At 41.4% G+C, this 17,500-nt stretch overlaps 1 long non-coding RNA gene across 3 annotated transcripts in view; it reads left to right on the plus strand.

Annotated features, from left to right (window-relative positions):
* The window catches only part of LOC124423786, a 75,054-nt gene that overhangs the window by 54,474 nt on the left and 3,080 nt on the right, over positions 1-17,500 (plus strand). The window contains exon 3 of one of the 3 annotated variants that reach the window (XR_006942156.1): positions 4,124-4,502. The exons of the other annotated variants lie outside the window; for them this stretch is intronic. This is a non-coding gene — a long non-coding RNA (uncharacterized LOC124423786). Of the gene's footprint in view, positions 1-4,123; positions 4,503-17,500 lie in introns of those variants that run through there. 3 annotated transcript variants of the gene reach the window in all.

The following is a 17,500-nucleotide window of genomic DNA, read 5'->3' on the forward strand; positions in this document are numbered from 1 at the left end:
GTGCGACCGTTTCCCGCCGACACAATGGAAAATGGACGTTCCGTCCGTTCGTACTCAGACATTCCGTGAAAAATGTCGTGTGGAAATTCGCTGCTGTCCTCGATCGTCGTTTTCCTGCTCGGCGCTCTGCTATTCTTTTCATTTTTCGAATTCCCCATTTTATTTCGACTAGGCTGTGGATATCCGATCTCGAGGAACAGTCCTTTTATATATATATATATATATATATATATATATATATATATATATATATATATATATATGTATGTATGTATGTATATATATGTATATATATTTTTTTTTCATTTTTATTTTTGCTCTCTCTCTCTCTCTCTCTCTCTCTCTCTCTCTCTCTCTCTCTCTCTCTCTCTCTCTCTCTAGCGCACGTCCCGTACTTTATACCCATTGGACATATCGTTTAATGCAACGAAGTATTGTTGATGGACAGGATAAAGTCGATCTAATATCGATCCAATCTTCAGCTATATTTTATCTAGCACGTTAAGAAATTTTTCATTATGGAATTAATACTCGTACGTTTTGAATCATATACACATATCTGCGTATAAAAAATATATATATATATATCTTCTTATATTAAAATAGAATTTGCGATATAATAACAGACGATACTATGATTACCATGAAAAATTATATTATTTTACGATAACATATTCGTTAACTACGAGGGTTGATATATTTTTTTTTCTCCTTCCTTTTCCTTCCTTTCTTTTTTTTTCTCATTTAAAAGAAAAAAATTATGAATCACGATTACATATTATAAAGGTGTTCTTCGTAGTTAAACCATGAGGAATTGTTTTTAAAAACGTTTTCAACAAAGAGACCACTAGATATTCGTGTTCGTAAACGACTTGCATTTGATCATACACGTGAATATTTCGCGTTCTGCTTTGGGACGCATTAATGCAGCGAGAATAATAACTATACGTTTGTCGTGTAGTCATTTCATTTTCCCCCGAAGCGAAACGCTTTTCGGATCGGTCCTTAAAATTCCATCGGTTCTCTTCTATCTACGAGTTTCTCCTTCGTGTTCAACTTTCGAAATGGCTTTGCACGCTTCGTACAAGTGCAGTGGTAGCACCAGCAAACGCGTGCATAGAGAGAGAGAGAGAGAGAGAGAGAGAGAGAGAGAGAGAGAGAGCGAGAAAGAGAGAGAGAGGGCTACGCATATACCAAGCGAAATATATGCGGAGCGTTTTCGAGGGCGAGTACACACGATATTCTCTCTCTCTCTCTCTCTCTCTCTCTCTCTCTCTCTCTCTCTCTCTCTCTCCCTCTTTCTCTTGCTCATTCGGTCGACGTGTTATCGTTATCGCGCTAGTCTGTCGCGTGTGTTCGTTCCATTGCGGTGCTCGCAGGCTGCTAGCCGATAGCACCAAGCGTTATAACGTGTGTTGGTGCGATGGTGGTGTGTCTGATAGTCGCAGTGGAAGCTATACCAATGGTATAATAGTAGTAGTAGTAGTAGTAGTAGTGGAAGTAGTAGTAGTAGTAGTAGTGTTAGTAGTGATTGTGCTTGTGGTTATACCGTCCGTGTTCCTTTATATACGCTTGTTGTTTGTGCGTACGTGTGTATGCGTCGTGGATAGACGGGAGAGAATGGGTGTGGGAGGTTAGGTGGGGAGTTGGAGCGCGGGTATATTCCTGCGCCCAGCACAAATATTATTGCGTGCCGGGATAAATTTATTGCCAGCGCGCGTTCTCCGCAGGCGCTCACACAAACGGCGCGCTTCGTGGCCATGGCACGACGCGCTCGGCATATCGAAGAGAAGGAAAACTTCTTCTTCTTCTTCTTCTTCTGCTTCTTTCTCATCTTTTTGGATGAAACACTAATAGTAATTTTTTAGTCGAACTTCATTTTCACACGAAATTTAGAATCATATTGGAGATACTCAACGTAACATTTTTTTTATCGTCATCTTCTTAACCATCATTTAGAAAGAGAGAAAAAGTACATATTCGAGTCGTCATTTTTTCTTTGTTTTTTTTGTTTCAGGTTTTTCTTTCTTTCCTCTTTTTTTCTTTCGTATCGTTAAGAAGTCGACGAGAAGAGAAAGCCACGTTGATATCGATCAGCGTGACATTAGGATGCCGCCCGCCCTCCTTGATCAACTTCAGCGCCTTCTTCACCCAACTCCCCTCCCTCTCCCTCGCTTCCCTTAGGATGCCTCACGGGCCTCTCCATAAACTTATTCAGCCGTATCGTGTAATCCCACTTCGACGTCCTCCGGCCTTCCCAACAATTTCTCTTCTCTCTTTCCATCTCTATCTTACCTTATATCCTATCTACCTACCACCTACCTACTACCTACCTACCTACCTACCTACCTACCTAACAACTAAGCTATCTTCCTCTCTCTTTCCCTCTTTGTCTTCTGATCCGTGACTTCGTATTGCGCTACGACATCTCCCCTACGTCATTGGCATTAGCGCCGTAGGGTGTTCGGTCGTCGCAGATACGACGCATGAACGAGAAATATGAAAAGCCAAAGACTACCTACCTATATCTAACTTATTTACCTACGTTTTTTCGATCTATTTTATTCGAGAATTCATTTTATTTCTTTTAATACAACGAAGTCCTTCGATATCGAATCTCCGTTATCTGGTCTGACATTTGATAAGATCATATCGAACGAATCGTCTCAAAATCAATCAACGACCAACAATTTTTTACGTTTGGTATTCGTGATTTGTAAAATTGATTATAGCTTATCACGTTATATATAATCTGTGATACTCCGTTTGATTATGCAGAAAAAAAAAAATTATAAAGAAAAGTAATAATAAAAGAAAGAAAAAGAAAAGATGGGATATTAAAAGAAAAAAAAAGAAAAGAAAAGAAAAAGAAAAGGAAAAGGGAAAAAAAAATTTCGTTTGGAAAATGACAAAACTTAGACTTTCTTCGACGTTCCCGATCCTGCCCTTCTTCTTACTTTACCCCCGTCAATGAACGCGCCAGATGTGACCTCTTATCTACGTAAGAAAAGAAAGAATTTAGCTCGGACCTTTATCTCGCTCGATTTAACTGAACGTGCTATGAACTACTTATATTACTAAAATACGACCCGCTATCTAAGCTATATAGCTAAGATATTTATTTCTCATTACTTTCAAGCACCTTTGTTTTACGTATTTTTTTCTCGTATTCTTCGGCGTAGACCGATCCGTTTGAAAAATAAGGCGAGAAAAGAGAGAGAGAGAGAGAGAGAGAGAGAGAGAGAGAGAGAGAGAGAGATTCTCTAGTCCAGTACAAAGTTCTTGTTGGCCAAGGCTGTATGCCCCAGGGGTGTTAGAACGGGTCTCGTAGTAAGAGACGGAGTAAGAAAAGGGGTGTGGGTGTGTTTGTAGCGGTAGCTCGAGGAGAAAGCCGTCGTTCTGGTCACGAAACCCCCTTGAGGCAGGTGCACCCTACCGCCTACTCAACTTCTCCTTACCCTTCATCCTCTTTATCCTTCTCTCCTTCCTTCTACCATGTCGACTCCAGCCAAACTTACTTCCTTGGTAGTAGTCGACAGGCTCCTTGCTGCTCTAAGGTCAGAGAAGTTATCTTCGTTCTCTATTCGAATGTCTTTCATCCGTAGGTAGGACCGTGAAACTCTAATTCCCACATTCATTGGAAAGGCGTAACCTTTAAGCAACCTCCCCCCTGGATCTTTCTTTTTTTCCTTTTTTTTTGTGTTTTTTTTTTTTTTTATTTTTTTTTTTTTTTTTTTTTTTTTTTTTTTTTTTTTTAAAGACATGTAGACTTGTCGTTAATTTTTATCCTTCCACATTGTCTGCATTTAACTATCAATTTGTATATTCGTTTTAGTTGTCTTCTTTTCTTGTTCTTTTTTCTTTCCAATTTCACTTTCACTTTTAATACCATTGTCCAGTATTTTTTTTTTTTTTTCTTTTTTGGATACCACTCGGTAATGGCGTCGACGACATTATCGTTTCTTTTTTTTTTTTTTTTTTTACATTATATAATGTTTGTTTTTTTTTCTCTCTCTCTCTCTTTCCGCGTTGTTTTACGCGGAATAAATAAAAATTGAGGTCGTAGCGAGGTTATCGAAACGTTGACCGATAAATAATAGTTATTTTATTTTTCGATATTTAGAATGTTCCATGTACGAGAAAGTAGACGTATAACGTTGAGCTGGCCAGCTCGCCCCCATTTCGGAATACCAGCGTTAAATTATTCGAGACGCCTTCGGTGCAAGGAATGGACCGGTGAGACGTTTTAAAGAGTCTCGAGAGTCGGACGACTATAAATAGGTGGACTAAGGAAGCGGTTAAAATTAGTATCTCGAGAGCGCCGCGGCACACCGTCTTAAGAGCGTCTCTCAACGCTACCACTCATCCTTAGAAGTTCGGGCCGACCTTGCGACCCGATGAAAAGGACAACGAGCGACGAAAAACGTTAGAGAACCAACTTGCCGCCCACTAACATTCGATTTCTTCTTGGATCTATCTTGATCTTATATAGGGTGGACCGAATGAAAAAATTCTTTCCTTTATCATTCGTATAACCTTTTTTCTTTTTTCTTTCTTTTTTAAGTTTGAGAAAAAAAAATGTAAGATCTGAAAGATCGAGGAAAAGAAAGAAGGTAGGTAGGAAGGAAGGAAGGAAGGAAGGAAGGAAGGAAGGAAGGAAGGAAGGAAAGAAAGAAGGAAAAAAGGAAAGAAAGAAATAAGGAACAAACGAACGAACGAAAGAACGAACGAAGGTTTCTCCGTTTGGCAGGAAACGAACGACTTCGCGTTAAATCGTAAATCTTCAAAAGAACTCGAAAGGAGCTCGACGAAACAAGCTTCGCGTCCCCTTTCTTTTATCTGAGAAATTCACGTTCTCTCTTTCTTTCTCTTTCTCTCTCTCTCTCTCTCTCTCTCTCTTTCTCTCTCTTTCTCTCTCTTTCTTTCTCTTTGGTATCGCAAAATTGAGCTAGCAATGAAACACGAGCAAGTGCTATGAGCACGAGCTCATACCTTTAGCGAATATAGCAGAAGCAAAAGCAGAAGTACTAGTACTAGTATTAGCAGCAGAAGCAGCATCAGTATCAGCGAAGCAAAGGAAAGCAAGCAATAGCAGCAAAAGCAGCGATATCAACGGCAATAGCAATGGAAATAGCAATAGCAATGGCAATGGCAATATAGCAAAAGCAGAGCGATGCTTTTGGAGGAAGAGAGCGTGGCTGTCTGGTTGGTTGGTTGGTTGGTTGGTTGGTTGGTTGGTTGGTTGGTTGGCTGGTTGGTTGGCTGGTTGGTTGGCTGGCTGGATGGCTGGCTGGATGGCTGGATGACTGGATGGTTGGCTGGTTGGCTGGCTGGCTGCCTCCTGCCTGCCACGCCATGGAATATTGATATGTAAATATAGCAGAGCGCCGGTAGCGAGCGAACTGTGGCGGTGGCGTCGAGCGTGCAGCGGCGGTTAGAGGGGCGCTAGCAGGTTAACGAGCGGCTCGCAGAGCGTCGTAGTCTGGGGGTGAGTCGAGGGTTGGAGACAGAAAACGAGAGGGTAAGAGAGAGAGAGAGAGAGAGAGAGAGAGAGAGAGAGAGAGAGAGAGAAAGCAAGAGCAGCAGCAGCAGCAGCAGCAGCAGCACGGAGGCGTGGGTGAGAGTGGATGGGGTTGGTGGGTCTGAGCGGTAGAGCGACGCGGTGGAGCAGTACGGGGCTTTACGAGAGAAGGAAGAGGGGTGTGGGGGTGGTGAGAGGGGTTGGGTCGCTGCCGGCAGTATAACAGAGACGGCCGGGCGTGCCGCGGAGCGTGCCACCAAAGGGGATGAGAATTTTCCGTGGTCGGTGAAACTATTGTCATGGATCCTTAATCTTTGAAATTCTTGTAAAATTCAATCGACCCTATCGATAACATTTTTTTGATCGTAACTTATACAATAAATAATGTCGAAGGTACACAGAGAGAAAATTTTTTTTTCAACCTTCTTCACAATTTAAGATCGATCAATGCGATGTTTGGGAGATTGGACAATTTCAATACGGCGGTGTATAGGGACATGCCCTGCGGGACACGGCATGGAACGGGGTGGTTGGAACGGGCCGCGGAAACACGGAGAGGGCGGGAACACGCCGGCCGAGCGAGGGTTACCGAGGAGCCTGGAGCAGAAGGGTGGGGTGTCGAGGGGTGAGACACGAAGCATAGGATGGTGACTGTGGTGGCTCCGTGCAAACGCACGAACGTGTCTCTTTCTCTCTCTCTCTCTCTCTCTCTCTCTCTCTCTCTCTCTCTCTCTATCTTTCTCTCTCTTTCTCTCTTTCTCTCACACACATACATACATACTAATACTTACATACACATACACACACACGGTTTTTCTTCGTATGGTTGAGCTGCTCGTGTTCGCTCGTTGTTCGTATATCTCTGTCTCTACTGTGTATGTGTGTATGTATGTGTGTATATGTATGCAGGCGTGTGTTTGTGTTTGAGAGAGAGAGAGAGAGAGAGAGAGAGAGAGAGAGAAAGAGGGAGAGAGAGAAAAGCACGTACGAGGGCACGCGGAGAGTTGAAGGGTATCTTCTATGGTCGAGGGTGCCGTCGATGCGCTACGTCGAATTCCTTTCTTTTCCGCATATATACCTCTGTTTCTTTCTCCCTCTTTCTCTATCCTTTTCCTATCGGACTTATTCGTCGGTGGCTTTCCTACTGTCACCTTTCTACGCGGAAAAACCTTTCTATCCTTGGCAAAGAGTTTTTCAACCGACTAGAGAAACGATCTCTTGATTGGAAAGACGCGCCACTCGATATCTCGATCCTTCCACTTTTTCGCAAGATATCTTTCGCGAGAAACTTACACTACGTGGATTTATGTAACATCGTCTCCATTATTCGTCTTGTTTTTTTTTTTTCTAAATTCAACATTGTAATTTCTTCTTCTTCTTCTTCTTCTTCTCGCTTTTCTCTCTTTCTCTTTCTATTTCTTTCTGTCTCAGTCCCTTTTTCTCTTTCTCTTTCTCTCTCTCTCTCTCTCTCTCTCTCTCTCTCTCTCTCTCTCTCTCTCTCTCTCTCTCTCTCTCTCTGTCAGTTGGATAAACGGGCCTCTTCTATTCTATACGTTTCAAATAGAGCTAGTCTTTAATGGTACACATCTCTTGGGGGAAGATCGTTTGGCTGACCTTGTAATTATCTACTGCAGTAGAGTTCTGCGGAATTCCGCATCCGACGGCTTCTCGCCGTACGACTTTCTTTATCTACTTCTTCGATCTCCCCTACTAACCCTCCCCCCGCCCGCCCGTAAACTATCCCCGAAAACTTTTATTATTCGCGAAGCCGCGAATTTTGTAAGATCCTTTTTGTCTATTACAGTGAAAGTAAAGGAAATGTTAAATGCGTGGTTGATTAAATGTTTATTTATTAATTAATATACGTTTTGTGGAATATCGGTCAAGCTACAAATATAATACCTAAATATACAAATGATGTAAATCCACAGTCGAATGGAACGACTCGTTCAATTTAATCGACCGTTAACGTAACAAACAAATTGTCCATAAACGTTTGTATATCGAGCAGGAATAGCCATTGGGAAAATAGAAAATAAGTCAAAGAAACGTATATTATTTCAAATTCGGCGAACGGAAGGAGAAAGGAAGGAAACATAAAAAAGAACGAAAAAAAAAAAAAGAAGAGGAGGAAAAATAAAAAGAGAATAATGATGAAAAAAAGAAAGAACGAAGAAAAAGAACAGATAAAAAAAATAATAGAAATAGTAACAAATAGGTACAAAGGACAAGAGCAATAATAGCTATCGTCGATTTTGAAATCGTCCATCGTTTCTAATTGAACATAAAATGACAATGTTTTTTTTTCCTTCTTTTTTTTTTTTTTCTTTAACACCATTGCATATCTGTGCAATCGTTGACGTAATAAACGTGATAGGACAGAAGGGGGGAGGTTGAGGAGGGAGGAGGGATGGGTGGCGCTGCACCGAGAAAAGTCGTCGTTGCTCGCCGAGTCGGAAAGGTTTATTTCGTAACGGTGTTATCGGAAGATAGGTGCGGAATCGCGGGATCGTGTTTTTTTCTTCATTCTTCTTCTCTCTTTCTTGTTCTTCTCTTTTTTTTTTCTTTCTTCCTTGTTTTTCCTTCTGTATTCTTGTTTCCTTTTTATTTTCTCTTTCTCTTTCTCCTTCTGTTTTTTTCTTCTTCTCCTTTTTTATTTGTTTGTTTTTTTTTTTTTTTTTCTTTTCTTTTTTTTTCTTTCATCGTCGATAATCGATAAACGTGCCCTCGGTGTGTTTCGTAAGCGATAACTATCTTTCGTCTTTCTATACCAGTTCGCGTTTACTAGTAGTAGCAGCAGTAGTGCCATCGTCGTCGGCGCGTGGTAATGGCGTCGTTCGGTAAACTGGCTTCGCACACGAGCATAGATCGCGCTAACACATACATACGTATATCTTCGTAAATACAATGTATGTATGTATGTATGTATGTATGTATGTATGTATGTATGAACATGTACAAGTATAGAAATATGGACGTTACATATACATACTACATATACATTCGGTAGAGCTACGACGCAATAACTGTACGTCCACTCTTACGAAAACACACACACATATATACGAATATATTGAAGCGGGCGGACGGTCGCATCACACATATACTCGGATAGAAGCGTAGAAGTACCGTGAAGCCATCTCGAGCGTAACGGTTATACCTTAACTCTCGTGCGCTTCTCCTTTGCCTTTCCTTCTCTTCTTCCTGCTCTTTTCTTTTTCCAAGGTTCCCTCTCAATGACGAAGACCTTATCTTTACTCCGCAGCGCCGTCGCTCTGCCAGAGCCTTTTACGATTGGCTCGATCGTTAAGCGAGACCGTAGAAGCCGCCATAAAACCGCTGTCAATCGTCGTGACGAAAGGTTTGAGCGTGTGAGCGCACGCGCGCGCGCGCTCACGAACCACCGAAGAAAAGGAAAACGAGCGTGCAAGGTCGATTTAATCGGCTGGCATGAACTCGAGGAGCTGGTAATTCGATTCTCGAAAGTCTCCCTTTCTCTCTCTCTCTCTCTCCCTCTCTCTATCTATCCCTCTCTCTCTCTCTCTCTCTCTCTCTCTCTCACTCGATTTTTTTAGATGTTTTTATCTTTCTTCTCAAATCACCGATCGATGCGGATACTGCTGGTAATAATAATAATAATGATGATGATGATGATCATGATGATGATGATGATGATGACCGTGCGATCGGTTTGACGCTTTTTTGATCGAGAACCATTTTGCGATAGAGAACCATGAAAAACCACATAGAAGTTTAATGTTATCGATAAACGTTATACGTAAGTAACAAAATTTTAGAAACGACAGGTTAATCGTATTTGTTTCGAAGGAGAACTCAATTAGAAAAGTAGACGAACAGAGAGAGAGAGAGAGAGAGAGAGAGAGAGAGAAGATATGACGTTATTTATATAAAAATGGCTATCGTTTTTACGAGAGATCGTAGAAGAAAAAAGAAGAAGAAGAGGTGGAGAAGAAAGGAGATGTGGAGGAGGATGAGGAGGAGGCTCTCGTGAAATATATTTCCCGCAGTTCTTGAGGAAATTTAATGGGCGATGATTCCATGGCAGGTAGTTAGCCGTACGATGCCACAGCCCTTTAATGGGTGTCGAGCTTTAGGTGCCGACGACGTCACCGTCGAGAGGGAGATTTAAAGGGATGTGTAACGGGTAGAGGGGGTTGGTGGAGTTGCAACGCAGTGGTGGGGCTTCTGTTTACGGGGATTGCGTCGTGTCGAGTGAGAAACGATCCTTTATCTCTCTTTATCTCTTTCTTTTTCACATACACGCATACATGTATACACACACATACCAATTGAACTCTTTCCATGTAACTTCACATAAATTCTGTAAAGATAAAATTTGTCATTAGCCGTCGATATCGTCACAAAGTAATACTTTTCAATTCTGATGATCCAACGTGAATCTTACTTTTTAACATTTTCTTTTTTTCCTACTTCATTTTTTCTCTTTTTTTTCTTTATTTTTTTATTTTCTTTTTTTTCCTCTCTCTTCCCGATAACTTATCATCGCACTTCTAACGACTCCTCTGCTCTCGTTTTGTGAGTTAAAATAGAAAGAGAGAAAGAGAGAGAGAGGGAGAGAGAGAGAAACACAAAGGTTACGACGTAGTTAACGTACATACATACATGTTATCTCAGAACGGATAAGAGTCCAAGGTAACGTGTAATGGCCTTGAGAACGGCAAGTTCTGTCTCGTTAGGCGTGAAGGAGATGAGAGAGCGTAGGGAGTTGAGGGGTTTGGGGGTAAAGCTTTCGGTGTCGGAGCTTTCCTCTCGGTAAAGGGTAATTTCGATGGGTCGTAGGACACACCTGCGCTCGTCTCTTCTCAACGTCTCAACATCAAGGAAACATTACCGTTCTTTACACCGAGGCCACCCGCTATTTCTACCCATTACAGAAACAATAACGTTCCGTCTGTTCTTATCCGGATGGTAATTCTGTCCTTCTGTTCTGTCCTGTGCACCCTTTCCTTCTCCAATTCCTCCCACCTCCCCTTCCTTCCCCCCCCTCTCTCTTTCTTTCTCGGTCTCTGTCTCTCTTTCTCTCTCTATCCCTTTTCTCTTTTTCTTTTTTTACTTTCAATCGCTTCTCTTCTCCCAACCGCTTCTTCTGCTCTATTTCCTTCCCTTTCAAAGCTTTAAAAAAGAAAAAAAAAAAAGAAAAAAAAAAAAAAGAAAAAGCAGGATCGAAGGTTCGAACGGAGAGAAAAAGAGAGAGAGCGAGAGAGGAAAAGGGGAGAGGTAGGGAGGACGGGGTGGGGGAATGATTTCGAAAGCGCAGCTCGCTTTTAATTTTTCAAATTTTCTAAAGGAACATTAACTTTTCAATCAGCAAGAGGTAGCTTCTTTATCCGCAACGTTAGATCGATCGGCGACCAATGCACGAACATTTATCTCGCGAACGATAATTGGAATAATTAGCGAACGAAGGTGCGGATCGTTATGGAATGGAATAAAACGAAACGAAACGTTGTAGAATGAAACGGAACGGAACGGAATGGAACGAAAAAGAATCGGTCGTATTTCTTCGTAGAAATTTCGTACACTTATGCGAACACCCTTTACCATCGTATTCTCTATGTGGTTGTTCCAGATGTCATTCGATAAATCATTTTGAAATTGTAACGATCCCGTGCGAACGGTTAACGTAATTGCGATCTCCGAGGCGTTTGTCATAATTATTACGCTAATTAGCGCGGTCGATCGTCGGTCTAAAGGCCCGGCTTTAAATTTTCGGAAGAACATTGTAATTTGTTTAGCCAGGGTAAAGGCAACGTGTATTATGCCATACATACTACATATATATGTATGTATATGTATATATATATATATATATATATATTAATTTATTTATTATAATTATTGTAAATATATATATATATATATATTTATTTATTTATTATAATTATTGTAAATATATATATATATATATATTTATTTATTATAATTATTGTAAATATATATATATATATATATATATATATATATATATATATTTGATGAAAAAATTGTTCGATTACGATTGCAAAAGATCTTTCCTATATTGATGTATTAGATATAAAAATAGGATGTATTAGATATAAAAAAAAAAGAAAAGAGAAAGACGAAGAGATAATAAAAGGATTGAAAATTGGAAGTTTAAAATCGTTTTAACCGAGAAGATTATTGCAAATATTTATTATACACACACACACACACATATATAAAATAAATTTAATTTTGTTCTATCAGTCCTATCCATCCTCAATATCAAAATTCAGTTTAAGAATCGTAAATAATATAATTATATTTGTATCCAAGTTCGACGTTGCAAATATATCTTCAACGTTAAGATATTCTCATCCTTTCTTCGTGGCTCACACGGTATACTCCTAGATACATATATGTATGCGCGCTTCCGACAGTTTATTTTAACGGTTATTAAAAAATCCAGAGTACGTTCGTCATCGAGACACGTTTTATTTTTCTTTCCCGGCTAAGCGGCCACGTAATTCGTCGTTCGAAAATCCCTCTAACGGTAGAGTCGGGGTATAAGCTCGAATTTATTATTAGGTGGTATTCTGGAATACGGCTAACACGTTCGGTGGCCGCTCCGTTCGATATTATTTTCGTCTCATCGTTCTCTCTCTCTCTCTCTCTCCCTCTATCTCTATCTCTCTCTCTCTCTCTCTCTCTCTCTCTCTCTCTCTCTCTCTCTCTCTCTCTCTCTCTCTCTCTCTCTCTCTCTAGTTATCGCTCTCGCTCTGGAACGAAGAGTTAGTTATGTACGTGCGTCCCTGAGAGCGACTCGGTAACGAGACCACCGGCGCGACGTTAATTGTCAGCTCGCAAGTGGGCTTTAAAGGTGTCCTCACATAGCGAGAGAGACTCTACATTTCTTTCTCTCTTTCTCTCTCTTTTTCTCTCTCTCTCTCTCTATCTCTATCTCTATCTCTCTCTCTCTCTCTCTCTCTCTCTCTCTCTCTCTCTCTCTCTCTCTCTCTCTCTCTCTCTCTCTTGCTCTCTTTCTCTCTGTCTTTTTGCTCTGCGTATTCGTTTTTTTTCTTTTTTTTTTTTTTTTTTTTTCTTTTTTTCTCTCCTTTTTTCTCACAACGAAACTTCCCGTTTATCTCAAAGGTTCAAGCGAATAATTTATCCTTTTAGATAAACCCGTTAGATAATTGTATGAAAGTTTCAAACGCAAAATTCCTATAAAGATTTTCTTATGGTAAAAGTAAAAGTAATAATAAAAAGGAAAAAAGAAAAAGTATCAAGAAAAGAAAAGACAAAAGAGAAAGATGAATTTGAAGAATTGGAAAACAATGATTTTCCCTTAGAATGATCGTAGTTGATATTATACGTATTTAAAATGCGTATTTACACACACACACACACACACGTATATATATATATATATATAATAAACGTATTAATATATCCTTGTTACTGTATTATACGTATCTTGTAAAGGTCGTTATTTGTCGTGTATCGTGTTTATTACTCATTGAAGTCGAGCTCAGTCACCAAATAGCGGTCACAGAGTTCGTCACCCATAAACATTTCAAGAGTTCGTTGTTAAGATCGTTCATGGATCGACGAGGATAAGCAGCAACATCCTAAATGCTGTGAGGATCTATATTGGACATGCAGTAAGTGATGGTGGTGGTGGTGGTGGTGGTGGTAACCATACTTCGCGACGAGGTCGTAGGACGAGGAAGGGTCGTAGGACGACGACGAATAAGGGTAGTATATAAGGGTGGGTGGTTTCAACCCTCGCGATTTGAGTACACGAGAGTCACATGCCGCATAGTGAAGCAGGAGCAAGCATATATATATATATATATATATATATATATATATATATATATATATTAATTACGCGTCGAAGGCCGGGAAACGACCCTTCTTAGAAATATGTCATACGAAGGGGGTTCGTTGAGTTCGTACTCTTCAGGAAACATCATTGGAACATCACGGAATATCGTATCCTATCTTTGAAAACGCTTTGGACCCTTCTCTTATCAAGCGATCGCCTTTATCTTCGCTTTTATTTTTATCCCTATATTCGTAACTAAATATAATTTCTATCTGTGTGTGTGTGTGTGTGTGTGTGTGTGTGTATGTATGTGTATGTATGTGTGTGCTTTCTATCTAAACGTTGAAATCTTTCGGTATATATGCGCGCGTTTTAATCACGACAACATAATTCTTTCTTCTTTGCATAGTAGGTATACGTTGTTAAGGAAGAAAAAAGAAAAAAGAAAAAAGAAAGAAGAAAAAAAACGAAATGCTCTTAATCTTCAATTAATCCAATCTCCGACAATAAAATGATAATTAATAATCATATGTACGTATAGAGAATAGTAATCATCGAAACGTTTCTCGAACAATCGTTTCGACGAAACAGAGAGAGAGAGAGAGAGAGAGAGAGAGAGAGAGAGAGAGAGAGAGAGAGAGAGAGAGAGAGAGAAGAAAAGAAAAAACAAAAATACCAAAAGAAAAAAGAAAAATGGCGAATCCCACTCGAACGGCTCGATTTTATACGCGAACACTCGTGAAATGCTCGTATATCATTTAACGTGACTCGTCATGGTCGCGCGAACAAGAAAAAAGGAAGGAGAAAAATAAGCGCGAAGGAAAAGAAACAAACGCGGGAGAGTGTAAAAGAAGAAGCAGGACATAACGTGCGCGCGAGAGAATAGGTCGACGTGTAACGGCGGGCCGCGCATCAAAGTTATTTATGCCTGGGCGTTTATGAGAGTCGTTTGAAAAGGACGTGACGACGGTATGTAGACGGGGTCCGGCCAATAATAACGGTTATTAATCGCCCTGGGAAACGTTAAACGATAGCATTTTCATAGTTTGTCATCCGGCACGTTGGTATGGGACTTGTGTGACCACACCATCGGGATAACGCGTACGAGTCTCGCGACGGAAACGATTTTTATGGCGTTTCTCGCAAACTGCACGTTTGCGACATCGATGTCTCCCCTTTAAATCTCTCCAGGGATGCCTCTCTATCTCTCTTTTTCTTTTTCTCTCTTTCTCTCTCACTCTCTCTCTCTCTCTCTCTCTCTCTCTCTCTCTCTCTCTCTCTCTTTCATTCCCTATCTATCCATCTTTTTCTTTCTTTCTTCTTCTTTCGATCCAGTCAGCGTTTGTCTCACATCAACCTTTTTCCTTAGCTTTTTCTCTCTTTCTTTCTCTTTCTTTATCCTTTTTCTTCTCTCCTTTCCTCTCTTCTTCTCTCTTCTTCCATCGCATCGACTCGATCATCCACGAAAGCGTGACGCGATGGTTATCAATCAGCAACGGGCCGCTACTCTCGATTAGTCGTCGTTAAAGTATAGTTTTGTAGTTAGCTTTTATTCTTGTATACAAGATCTAGAATCCGGGGGAATAAGAAAATTTGTCTATCTCTTTTTACAAAAGGAAATCCATGAAAATTGGAATAAAGAAAAAAATCAGGTAAAGAAGAAGAAGAGAAAGAAGAAGAAAAAGAGAAGGAAGTGGAAGAACAGGAGGAAGAGGAGGAGGAGGAAAAGGAGTGGTAAAGGAAAGAGAGATGACGTCGTCGTCGTCGTACTCGACTACTAAGATCGGATTCCGCGGTTGGCAGGCAACGCCGGCGTCGCGGCGTTGATCCGTGTACGGCGATATGAAATAATTAAACTCGGTCTCGTCGGTGACGTCGTTGGAGGTGTAGTTGAAGGTGGAGGTGGAGGTGGAGGTGGAGGTGGAGGTGGAGGTGAGCGCAAGGAGCCGGTATAGTAGAGAAGAGAAGAAGGAAGAACGGAAAAGGGGGTTAGGGAGAGAGAGAGGGGGGAGGGAAGGGAGAGCGCGGGGGGTTGTAACCGTATTTCGTATAGCGGTATATGAAAGGCAGGCGCGTCGCTCGTTCCACCGGAGACTCGAAGCACCGAGGCTGCCGTCGTTTCAGCGAAGGAAGAAGGAAGAGGAAGAGGAGCTGATGGTGCGGAGGTAGAGGCGGTGGTAGATGTGGAGGAGATTGGGTCGAGAGTGAGAAGGCGAAAGGGAAGAAAACGCTACGGGTAGAGAGAGGTATAAAGAGAAAGAGAGAGAGTGCCGAGGACGTGGATGGAACGAGAGCGAGTGGAGGATGAGGACGAAGGAAGAAGAGGATGGAGGTGGAAGGTGGAAGAGTAGGAGGAGGAGGATAGCGGCGCTGCGGCGTAACGACGCTATAACGCGAGCCGCCGGGTGATTACCTACCACCTCCACACCCCTCGTACCTCTTCGCGTGGCGTCGAGTGGCGCCCTGCCGAGCCACGCCGAGCTTCTACTACTACTATTACTACGACGACGACGACGACTCTACTACTACTACTACTACTACTACTACTACTACACTACTACTACGACTTCGACTACGACTACTCTACTACTATTACTCCTACCACTACTACTCCTACCACTACTACTACCACTACCATTACTTCTGTGCCACGCCACGCTTCTCTAGTCGTTGGCGGTGGTGATAGTAGTAGTAGTGTGGTGGTGGTAGTGCTGATGCTGGTGCTGGTGCTGCTGCTGGTTCTGGCGTGGCTGGCTAGCACAGGGAATCGCGTCAGTGCCGTGCCAACGTCACGCCGTTCTGCCGCGCCAAAGGAGGGACCGATATTTCCTCTTCCCACTCTCTCCCTCTCTCTCTCCCTCTCTCTCTCTCTCTCTTTCTCTCTTTCTCGCTCGTGCGCGTCGCTACCACCCTTTACTCCTCCTTCTCCTCTTCTTCCTGCTCCTGCTCCTCTTCCTCCACCTCCTTCTTCTCCTCCTCCTCCATCTCCTCCTCCGCATCACCGTCGGCCACCGCATCGTCAGGCTCCTGCTGGTGCTCCAACGTCGACGCTCTCTAAACGCGACGCCCCTCGTAACGACGCCACCAGGGACGCAGCCTGATGCGACCGTCTCTTTCCCTACTCTAAAAGGAAAGAGAAAGAGAAAGAAAGAGAGAGAGAGATGCTCGTCGAGCACGTAACGTTTCCGTCTGCGATACCACGAAAACTTCCAACCCCTCGCGTTACTTCGAACGTCCTACGCCGACAAACTTATTTCACCGTAGCGAGATCGCCTTTGTCGGTCACTCGAATCCCAACATACTCTGAAAACTTGACATTTCCTTTTCTTCTTTTTTTCTTCTTTTCTTCTTCTTCTTCTTCTTCTTTTATTTCTACTTCGTTCATCGTTTCTTTCGAAGAAAATTATGAAAGAAAAATAAAGGAAACGTTTTAACGCTTACGACACGATTACTTCGTGTAGAGAGACCCTTCGACGTACGGCTTCTTCTTCGAGTACTTCGTTATCTTCGATGTACTTCGATGAGAGATATTCAACGAGCAACCTGTACTTCCATTTTGTTTTATTTTTCTTCCGTTCGCAAGACTTCCCACGTAGGAATTGAAACACGGGGGAAGCACCGCGTTCAAAAAAGATAAGATAATTTTAACGAGCATATCGTTTCAATTTATTTATTTATTTATTAATTTATTTTGCTCTTTCTTTTTTTTTTCTTGTTTTTACTTTTTTGTTTTTTTTTTCTCTCCTCTTTCTCTCTTCCGACACAAGCGTCGCTTCGTAATGTTTCATTTAAAATTTATCCGTGTAAAATCATTGATCCCAATAAGTTTTGAATAATTTTCGTCGAATTTGCGTTTTACGATTGCACCCGTCAAAAATTATCATTTACGTAGATCTATAAGCGTCAGAATAAATTTGCCGATATTATAATCATTCTAAATGACGATAAAATCGTACCGTTCGATGTTGGATCCTATGATAGACAGTAGGGATAAGATTGGTCAAAGAATATTTATTTTTATGGGAAGGAGAATAAAAGAAATGAAAGAAGGGTAAAGATGGACGAAATATAGTATCGAAGGACAAGAGGAAGAGAAAGAATAAGAATAAAAATAAGAAGAAGAAGGAATGCTAGGAAACGTGTGCCTTGTCGTTAAAAGAGTCGAC

This window comes from Vespa crabro, chromosome 4, assembly GCF_910589235.1.
Source record: "Vespa crabro chromosome 4, iyVesCrab1.2, whole genome shotgun sequence".
In the NCBI taxonomy this organism is placed as follows: domain Eukaryota; kingdom Metazoa; phylum Arthropoda; class Insecta; order Hymenoptera; family Vespidae; genus Vespa; species Vespa crabro.